The sequence below is a fragment of the Schistocerca gregaria genome, chromosome 10, assembly GCF_023897955.1.
Source record: "Schistocerca gregaria isolate iqSchGreg1 chromosome 10, iqSchGreg1.2, whole genome shotgun sequence".
Classification (NCBI taxonomy): domain Eukaryota; kingdom Metazoa; phylum Arthropoda; class Insecta; order Orthoptera; family Acrididae; genus Schistocerca; species Schistocerca gregaria.
Window position 1 is genome coordinate 190686502 of NC_064929.1, and position 11487 is coordinate 190697988.

An 11487-nucleotide genomic window follows, 5' to 3' on the forward strand; every position below is an offset into this window, starting at 1 on the left:
TTCACTGAGCCGTAGTAAAGTCAGCTTTGAAAAGCGCGCCGCAGCTCGTAACGTGAAGCAGTCGCCCTTCGTTTTCTGGCGGTGGCGCCGTTGTCGCAATTGAAGGCTTCGGTGTCTCCCTCTAGCGGGAAAGGGGAAAAGTGGGCTGTTCGCGTGGGTTTAAGAAGTGGCTGTATGGGCTCTCAGGGAGAGTTGGCAGTCGGGACATCAAGAAGCGACTTCTCTGCCGGTGCTAGAGGGACAGCACGCAGACCGCGGCATCAGCGTAAGCGACGCGAGCAGCGGCTCTGTGGTATGGGGCGTTAACTGCTCGTCGCGAAACGAATCCACTCGGCTCTGTATCAAAGGTCCGCAGCCAGTCCTGTCGACGATGCTACAGATGGTGAGCTCTGCTTTCATCCCGCTAGCGAGACTAGCAGTCTTCACCAACTCAGATAGCCGCCGGAAGCCAGAGAGGATTTCCTCCGATCCATAGGGACACACATCATTGGTGCCGAAATGAGCGACCACCTGCAGATGGGTGCACCCTGTACCCTTCATGGCATCCGGAATGACCCTTTCCACATCTGGAATGACTCCTCCCGGTATGTACAGGGAGTGCACATTGGTTTCCTTCCCCTCTCTTGCTGCCATATCCCTAAGGGGCCCCATTACGCGCCTGACGTTGGAGCTCCCAACTACCAGTAAGACCACCCTCTGCGACTGCCCCGATCTTGCAGACTGAGGCGCAACCCCTGGAACAGGACAAGCAGCCATCTCCGGCCGAAGGTCAGTATCAGCCTGAGACAGAGCCTGAAACCGGTTCGTCAGACACTCTGGAGAGGCCTTCCGTTCAGCCCTCCGGAATGTCTTTCGCCCCCTGCCACACCTCGAGACGACCTCCCACTCTACCACAGGTGAGGGATCAGCCTCAATGCGGGCAGTATCCCGGGCAGCCACAGCCGTAGTCCGATCGGGGGATGCGTGGGACGAGCTGGCCGTCCCCGACAAACCCCCATCCGGACCCCCACAGTGATGCCCATTGGCAACAGCCTCAAGCTGTGTGACCGAAGCCAACACTGCCTGAAGCTGGGAGTGAAGGGATGCCAACTCAGCCCGCATCTGAACACAGCAGTTGTAGTCCCTATCCATGCCAAAAACTGTTGTGCAAAGAACGTCGGAACTAATCTACAGAGAGCACACACGAATCCGCACAAACTTTAAACGGTTATTAAAATACAAGATTGCCCAGTAAATGCAGTAATGCTGCTACTTGCGCACTGCTGACACACTGCTCGGCGGCGGAAGGAGACTACACGATTTTACACTATTCAGGTACTAAAACGCGATGCCACAACTCTCAAATACTATAATACGCCCGAAATTTATGAATTAAACAATGCAAGTACCAGAAACACGCAAAGAAATTAAGAATTAAACTGTGTAACAAATAAGTGAGGTAGGAGTATACGACTTTCTGCTGGCAGCTGCTTATCCAACGGCGGCAGGGAGCACACTTATTCTTGTTAATTATACAAGCCGTATATTTTGGGTGTTTCCCGACATCCATTCTCGTCTGCCCACCCGCAGGAAGGTAGAGATATTAGAAAGGATGGTCCGTTTGTCCCCTTTTGAGGACGAAAGAGGGGGGGGGGAGGAGTCAGAGTAAATCTGTGGTTCGGATTGCTTCTTTCCGCTCCCAGCTTACCTACGGGTTTATTCGACAGTTAGCCTCTGCCATGTCTGTGAAAGTCTAAGGCACCAATGGCCGTACTTTTTAAAATGCAAGGCACTAAGACGCGATCCATTCTCTCACCTGCCATAACTAGTATTACGTGTAAAAGGTACTCTAAGAGAGAAGAAAAATTCCTTTTGCCTCGTGGTAAGAACTAGTCAATTGCATAACGAATTCCTGCCCATCTGGAAGCTGTAACTTACGTAAATTTGTGTTTATGTATATTTGGCTATAACAAAGCAAGGTTGTTAATGTAAGCCGTAGTGGATTTTTTTATACTGCTTCTAGTCAGCAAAAACTGTTGTGTGTTTTTCCAATTCAGTACCTTTTAAGGCTTTTACTCAACGTGCTTATGTGTTTTATGCAGGTAGTTGGTTATTAGTGTGTTTTCTTGCCGCCGGTCGGAGTGGCCGTGCGGTTCTAGGCGCTACAGTCTGGAGCCGAGCGACGGCTCCGGTCGCAGGTTCGAATCCTGCCTCGGGCATGGATGTGTGTGATGTCCTTAGGTTAGTTAGGTTTAATTAGTTCTAAGTTCTAGGCGACTGATGACTTGAGTAGTTAAGTCCCATAGTGCTCAGAGCCATTTATTTGTTTTCTTGCTATGCAAAAGTTTGCCATTTCATTACAGGTAGAAATTGTTGCGTTGAAAGGAGAATGTTGTAAAGGTTCGCAAGTCCTACCTTGGGAGCGTGTGGGGTTGCCGTCAGTTCACTGGCAGAAATTTGTAAAATTTGTTTTTTATATATTTTGGAAATGTTAATGTTATTAACTGTGAGTGCCCCGATCCCCCCCTCCCCGTGTGCATGATTCGTGCGATTTGGTTTTTCTATTTTGAGAACTTTTGTAAACAGTATTGTCTTGGGGGTACTGCAGACAGCCGGCCGCGGTGGTCTCGCGGTTCTAGGCGCGCAGTCCGGAAGCGTGCGGCTGCTACGGTCGCAGGTTCGAATCCTGCCTCGGGCATGGATGTGTGTGATGTCCTTAGGTTAGTTAGGTTTAAGTAGTTCTAAGTTCTAGGGGACTAATGACCACAGCAGTTGAGTCCCATAGTGCCCAGAGCCATTTTTTTGTTGAAGACAAGTTAGATTTGCGCCATTTAATGAGCCTGAGTGAGGCTGTTGTGGGCGGCCGTAGCTACGGCTGTTGTAACCAAATGGGAAATTTGTGTGCCCAAAAGTGAAGTTACATATTCAAATTGTGTCCATTTATTAATGGAGTGAAATACACCTGTAATTTAGCTGAGCTTGAAATATTGTACAGTGTCGCGTTGTATACGTTAAATTTCTTGCCTGTACTTGCCTTTTACTGGCGTGAAATTTTTTGTAATAATTTAATAATTTAAAAGCCCAGAATGAGATTTTCACTCTGCAGCGGAGTGTGCGCTCATATGAAACTTCCTGGCAGATTTGATCTGCCAGGAAGTTTGTATTTAGAAGTCCTTTCCTATGGTAAATTGTGAGTTATTCGTTAAATGATTGTTTTTTTTTTAAATATCGGAAACTCTTGCACCAAATTTGAATAAAGACTTACTGAAAATTGTGTGTAATTTCACGTTATTCCTTGGCATCTACTTCCACTTTACATTGTGTGTACTAAGTGTGATTAATAACCTTTGGTAAACCAGTAGTAATTTTGCGGTTCATGCACTTCACGTGATTTTGAACAGTTTTTGTGAACGAAATGGTATTCATCATCTAACAAGTGCTCCGTTTCACCCCCAGCCCAGCGGAGAAGCAGAACGCTTCGTACGCACTTTTAAACAACAGATGGCGAAGCTTCGCACCACTGACACATTGCTACAGGCGCGCAACTCTTTCTCGCCTCGTATCGCTCCCACCCACGAGACGGGACATCACTGGCGGTACTTCTGCATGGCCGCCGCCATCGGACTCTGCTACACTTGCTACACCCACCGCAGCATCCGGCGCCACAAATGGTCTGCAAGTATCCGGATTTTTGTCAGCGTGTAAGGCAACCGTGGGCGCTGATCCAGGAACGCGTTGGCTCTTTCATGTCTTAATTGCAGGTCCCGATGGTTTGCAGTGCCACCACCAGAACCAAATTCGTGCGTGTCGTCAACCCCGTGATTCTGCTGCCTTGCTTCCCCCAAATTCAGGGCTTCACGGGACCGCACGGCCATCGCTGCCGCTCGCTGGAGCCATCAGGGTAGCCCAGGAGGAGCAGATGGACTATGTGGCCGCCGTCTCCGGTCGCCGACCCGATGGATCTGGACCCGCCCTCATTCCTGGAAGTGTTCCCTGGCAGCAATTTTCTGGAGGCTGTTCCTCTTGCCTCGCAAGCCAGATGGCGGGGTACCATCGGGAGTACACCGTCCTCTACAGTCCCAGCTTATCTCAATGTCCACCGTGCTGCCTCCATCCCCGTTGTCGTTCGCATCGTCCTTGCACAACGGCGCGGCATTTTGGGGGGAAGAAATATGTGCTCGAGTAGGCTGTCAGCAGCACACCGGTCGGCAAAGATGTAGCAAGAAGATCGATAGTATGCTGATCAAGCGCGCCTATCAGGAGAGAGGCCAAAGACAGACGCGCAAGCAACACGCCGCCAACGCCCCCTCAACCGCAAGTATTTAGATCGCTGCTGCAGACCAGAAAGGACAGAGTCGTCTCGGAATCAGCCACTGTCTCACGAACGCGCACTCCAGGTGGGCGTCTGTCATTCATCGTGTAGCAGGACTTGTACCTCAGCAACAGTGAGGCTAATGTGGGCTATTATTGAAGAGCCTGCATGACAACAAAAGGACTCTCTTAACGATAAGTATCTTCAAATAGTTCAAATGGCTCTGAGCACTATGGGACTTTTTTTTTTAGCAAGTTTCCATTTGCGGTGCCTATGAACTCGACCACATCAAGTAGCACTTATCGTTAACAGAGTCCTTCTGTTGTCATGCAGGCTCTTCAATAATAGTCCAAATTAGCCTCACTGCTGCTGAAGTACAAGTCTCCTAGAACTTAGAACTACTTAAACCCAACTAACCTAAGGACATCACACACATCCATGCCCGAGGCAGGATTCGAACCTGCGACTGTAGACGTCACCCAGTTCCAAACTGAAGCGCCTATAACACCTGGGCCACAGCGGCCGGCTAAGTATCTTCCGGTCAATGTAAATAAAGAACCATTTTAATTTAAATAAAGAACCATTTTAATACATGTGTGTAGTTCTGTTGTAGATACTGGCCGCCAAACAACATTCTCTTGCTTGATTCCCATGCTATAAGACAATACAGTGTCAACGAGGACACAACACATTTAGCACTAGTGTGCACGAAGGTCAATTGTAAAATACAGTATAACAGTAAAAAACATTCCATTAAGAACTACGTCATAGACTCGGATGAGCAAAAGATTGTGATTACCTGCTTAATAGCTTGTTCGTCCGTCTTCGGAACGACATACGTCAGATTCTGCGTATCAGGGATCCGACATTTTGAAGGTTGCGGAGGTACGTGGCATTACATGGCTACTCATAGGTCATGTAATTCGTGTAAATAAGGGGGCGCTGGTTTATGTACTAGGTGATGGGATCCGATAGCGATCATGATGGGACCCATAGGATTGACATCAGGCGAACTTGGTTGCTGAGACAGCAACGAGAGTTCACTATAATGCTCCTCAAACCACTGTAGCACGGTTCTGTCGTTAGACATTTGTACAGGTTAGTTGATACATTCTTTGTGTGTTCCGCTTGCGTTATCTAGACACGGACTCGCGTTTCAGTAACTGTTGTTAAACATCAATTAGAATGGACAGGGACTGCGATTGCTGTGTTCGGATGAGGGCTGACTTGGCATCCCTTCGCTCACAGCTGCAATCGGCGCTGACTTCGGTCGCGCAGCTTGAGGCTGTTGCCAATGGGCACCACTGTGGGGAGCCGGACTCGGGTATCACAGGGATGTCAACCTCATCCCGTCTGTCCCCAGATCGGTCTGCCGCTGTGGTTGCCCCGGTTGCTGCCCGCAGTGGGGCTGAGCCCTCGCCTGTGGTTGATTGGGAGGTCGTTCCAAGGCGTGGCAGGCAGCGAAAGGCGTCCCCGGAGGCTGATCAGAAAGCCTCCCAGGTGCGTCTGACAAACCGGTTTCAGGCACTGTCTCTGGCTGAGCCAGATGCAGCCGCCTGCCCTGTTTCAGAGGATCATTCTCAGCCTTCAAGGTCCGGGCAATCGCAGAGGGTGGGCTTACTGGTAGTTGGGAGCTCCAATGTTAGGCGCGTAATGGGGCCCCTTAGGGATATGGCGGCTAAGGAGGGGAAGAAATCCAGTGTGCACTCCGTGTGCATTCCGGGAGGAGTCATTCCTGATGTGGAAAGGGTCCTTCCGGATGCCATGAAGAGCACAGGGTGCAGCCAGCTGCAGGTGGTGGCACATGTCGGCACTAATGACGTGTGTCGCTTTGGATCTGAGGAAATTCTCTCTGGATTCCAGCGGCTATCTGATTTGGTGAAGGCTGCCGGTCTTGCTTACGAGATGAAGGCAGAGCTCACCATCTGCAGCATCGTTGACAGAACCGACTGCGGACCTTTGGTGCAGAGCCGGGTGGAGGGTCTGAATCAGAGGCTCAGACGGTTTTGCGACCGTATTGGCTGCAGATTCCTTGACTTGCGCCATAGGGTGGTGGGGTTTCGGGTTCCGCTGAATAGGTCAGGAGTTCACTACACTCAGCTGGCGGCTACACGGGTAGCGGAGGCTGTGTGGCATGGACTGGGCGGTTTTTTAGGTTAGAAGGCCTCGGGAAAGTGCGGGATGGGCTGCAATGTCAAAGGGTGCTTGGCAATTACAGGACGTGCTTGGATCAAGGAACAGTCGGAATTATAGTTGTAAACTGTTGTAGTTGCGCTGGAAAAGTCCCTGAGCTTCAAGCGCTAATAGAAAGCACAGAAGCTGATATCGTTATAGGCACAGAAAGCTGGCTAAAGCCTGAAATAAGTTCTGCAGAAATTTTTACGAAGTCTCAGACGGTGTTCAGGAAAGATAGATTAGGCAGAATTGGTGGTGGAGTGTTGGTGTCTGTCAGTAGTGGTTTATCTTGTAGTGATGAAGTCGAAGTAGATACTCCGTGCGAATTGGTGTGGGTGGAGGTTATACTTAACAGCCGAATTAAGTTAATAATTGGCTCCTTCTACCGACCCCCAGATTCCGATGATACAGTTGCGGAACAGTTCAGAGAAAGTTTGAGTCTCGTAACAAATAAATACCCCACTCATACGGTTATAGTTGGTGGGGACTTCAACCTACCCTCGGTATGTTGGCAAAAATACTTGTTCAAAACCGGTGGTAGGCAGAAAACGTCTTCCGAGATTGTCCTAAATGCATTCTCCGAAAATTATTTAGAGCAGTTAGTCCACGAACCCACGCGAATTGTAAATGGTTGCGAAAACACACTTGACCTCTTGGCCACAAACAATCCAGAGCTGATAGAGAGCATCATGACTGATACAGGGATTAGTGATCACAAGGTCATTGTAGCTAGGCTCAATACCATTTCTTCCAAATCCATCAGAAACAAACGCAAAATAATTTTATTTAAAAAAGCGGATAAAGTGCCACTAGAAGCCTTCCTAAAAGACAATTTCCATTCCTTCCGAACTGACTATGCGAATGTAGACGAGATGTGGCTCAAATTCAAAGATATAGTAGCAACAGCAATTGAGATATTCATACCTCATAAATTGGTAAGAGATGGAACGGATCCCCCGTGGTACACAAAAAAGGTCCGAACGCTGTTGCAGAGGCAACGGAAAAAGCATGCGAAGTTCAGAAGAACGCGAAATCCTGAAGATGGGCTAAAATTTACAGACGCGCGAAATTTGGCACGTACTTCGATGCGAGATGCCTTTAATAGGTTCCACAACGAAACATTGTCTCGAAATTTGGTAGAAAATCCGAAGAAATTCTGGTCGTATGTAAAGTACACAAGCGGCAAGACGCAGTCAATACCTTCGCTGCGCAGTGCCGATGGTACTGTTATCGACGACTGTGCCGCTAAAGCGGAGTTATTGAACGCAGTTTTCCGAAATTCCTTCACCAGGGAAGACGAATGGAATATTCCAGAATTTGAAACACGAACATCTGCTAGCATGAGTTTCTTAGAAGTAGATACCTTAGGGGTTGCGAAGCAACTCAAATCGCTTGATACGGGTAAGTCTTCAGGTCCAGATTGTATACCGATTAGGTTCCTTTCAGATTACGCTGATACTATAGCTCCCTACTTAGCACTCATATACAACCGCTCGCTCACCGATAGATCTGTACCTACAGATTGGAAAATTGCGCAGGTCGCACCAGTGTTCAAGAAGGGTAGTAGGAGTAATCCATTTAACTACTGACCTATATCATTGACGTCGGTTTGCAGTAGGGTTTTGGAGCATATACTGTATTCAAACATTATGAATCACCTCGAAGAGAACGATCTATTGACACGTAATCAGCATGGCTTCAGAAAACATCGCTCTTGTGCAACGCAGCTAGCTCTTTATTCGCACGAAGTAATGGCCGCTATCGACAGGGGATCTCAAGTTGATTCCGTATTTCTAGATTTCCGGAAAGCTTTTGACACCGTTCCTCACAAGCGACTTCTAATCAAGCTGCGGAGCTATGGGGTATCGTCTCAGTTGTGCGACTGGATTCGTGATTTCCTGTCAGGAAGGTCGCAGTTCGTAGTAATAGACGGCAAATCATCGAGTAAAACTGAAGTGATATCAGGTGTTCCCCAGGGAAGCGTCCTGGGACCTCTACTGTTCCTGATCTATATAAATGACCTGGGTGACAATCTGAGCAGTTCTCTTAGGTTGTTCGCAGATGATGCTGTAATTTACCGTCTAGTAAGGTCATCCGAAGACCAGTATCAGCTGCAAAGCGATTTAGAAAAGATTGCTGTATGGTGTGTCAGGTGGCAGTTGACGCTAAATAACGAAAAGTGTGAGATGATCCACATGAGTTCCAAAAGAAATCCGTTGGAATTCGATTACTCGGTAAATAATACAATTCTCAAGGCTGTCAAATCAACTAAGTATCTGGGTGTTAAAATTACGAACAACTTCAGTTGGAAGGACCACATAGATAATATTGTCGGGAAGGCGAGCCAAAGGTTGCGTTTCATTGGCAGGACACTTAGAAGATGCAACAAGTCCACTAAAGAGACAGCTTACACTACACTCGTTCGTCCTCTGTTAGAATATTGCTGCGCGGTGTGGGATCCTTACCAGGTGGGATTGACGGAGGACATCGAGAGGGTGCAAAGAAGGGCAGCTCGTTTTGTATTATCGCGTTATAGAGGATAGAGTGTGGCAGATATGATACACGAGTTGGGATGGAAGTCATTACAGCATAGACGTTTTTCGTCGCGGCGAGAGCTTTTTACGAAATTTCAGTCACCAACTTTCTCTTCCGAATGCGAAAATATTTTGTTGAGCCCAACCTACATAGGTAGGAATGATCATCAAAATAAAATAAGAGAAATCAGAGCTCGAACAGAAAGGTTTAGGTGTTCGTTTTTCCCGCTCGCTGTTCGGGAGTGGAATAGTAGAGAGATAGTATGATTGTGGTTCGATGAACCCTCTGCCAAGCACTTAAATGTGAATTGCAGAGTAGTCATGTAGATGTAGATGTAGATGTAGATGTAGATGGCTCCGAGACACGGACGACTGTACTGCTGGAAGATGACATCGCCGTCGGGAAGACATCAAACATGAAGGGGGTGCACGTAGTTCGCAGGTGTCAGCGTGTTTTCCATTACTACCACAGGTCCCTTGCAAGCACAGGAGAATGCCTCCCATGGTATAATACTGCTCCCACCAGTTGTGTCTGTGGCGCACTGCACGCTTCGAGCCGCCGTTCAACTCAATGACGACGTTAGTGGAAACGACCATGTAATTCACCCGAAGAGTTCAAGTGTGTGTGAAATCTTATGGGACTTAACTGCTATGGTCATCTATCCCTAAGCTTACACACTGTTTCCATTGATAGAGGGCCGAATCGTGATGGACCCGTGGGCGCTACAGTCGTAATTGACGATGTCATTGGGTCAACATGTGTACACGCAGGAATGCTAAGGTGCGAAGCCCCATGTTCAACGATGTACGATGAACGGTGTACTCTGAAACACTTGTGCGTGAACCAGTATTGTGCTATTTCTGCAGAGAGGCAACGGAGCACCAACTATCCTATTTTACAGAGCAAAGCCTCCGAACCCCACGTTCTGTGAAAAGTCATGAACGTCCAACCATTTAGCGCATGGTGGTAGTTCCACTGTCCTTTTACTCTTTGAGAAGATGCTCACGACAGTAGCACGTGAACATTCGACCTTCTTCGCCGTTCTTGAGATACTCATTCATAGGCTCTGCGTAATAATAATCTGCCCTTAGTCAAAGTCGCTTTTCCCAATGGATTTCCCCACTTGCAGCCGATATCTTCGCTAGGGTGATCCCCCGTCCGTGTCTTTTCCGTTTACATACTTTTGCTACCGCGTCACGTGACCGCAACGTCACCAGGCGGCATCCAACGTCGCGGTGGGCAGTTGTCACAATGTTTTGGCGTGTCAGCGTAGATCCACATTATCTGATCTGCTCTACGAATTCTGTGCTCTTGTACTGTATTTTACCGTTGACTTTCTTTCACAGCTGTCCTGGTGAAAGACAAATAATATTAATTACACCTGCCTTATTTAAAAATAATTATTTTAATTAACTTTCTATCAAACGGCCTTCACATATGAAGCATAGCTGCGAATACAAAAAATAAGCAGTCGCGGACGGCCGGTGGGGAGCAGGAGATGGCGTGATGAACCATCCCTGTTTCTTCTTCTCTTACTGTCAAATCTATTCATCAAGAATCAGGAAAAATATTACGTTCATCACGGAAATTGTCTAGTAATTTAAAGATTAGAATATACAGAACTATTATTCTACCAATTATGCTGTATGGGTGTGAGATTTCGTCTCTCACTGTGCAAAATGAAGAGCCGTTTCGGGTATTTGAAAACAAAATTTTGAGGAAAATTTTCGGAGCAAAAAGGGTTTACATTAGCAGAGAGTGGCGAAAACTGCATAACGAAGAGTTTCACGAACTCTATTCATGCCATGACATAATCAGTATTATTAAATCACGTAGGCTGCGATGGGCGGCTCACGTAGCTCGAATGGATGAGGGCAGGGCAGCGCGAAGTGTACTGGTAGGGCACCTAGAGGGAAAACGTCCTGTGGGGAGACCGAGGCGTAGATGGGAGGACAATGTGGAGGCTGATTTGAGGAGCCTAGGTATTGAAGGTGAATGGAAGGAAATAGCCCAAGACAGGGACAGGTGGCGAAAATACGTTGCTGCGGTAATGGACTCTCGAGTCCGGTATAACCAGTAAGTAAGTAAGTAAGTAAGTAAGTAATTAACTTTATATCGGATGCGATGCCCTCTGCTATAATCATGAGCAAACCAGATAATGTGGATCTGTATGGCGATGCTGTTATACTGTAATAAATACTGTTATATCCTGTTGTACTGTATTATACAACTGACCGTGCACGCTAGTGCTGACTGAATTTTTATTATTTTATATTAATATTTCTGCTCCACACGTCATCACAAGGGCTGCCCTTTAGCGATATGAGTTAACGTTATCGCTCCTGGTTAAGTCTGCTCTTTGTACACGAAATTACATGTTTTGCTTGACCTTTTTACGGACATTATTCAACGTTCTTGTCAATGATAGTAGCGATCTAAAATGATATGTATTTATATGCTTCAAAAATGTATACATCGATTTCATT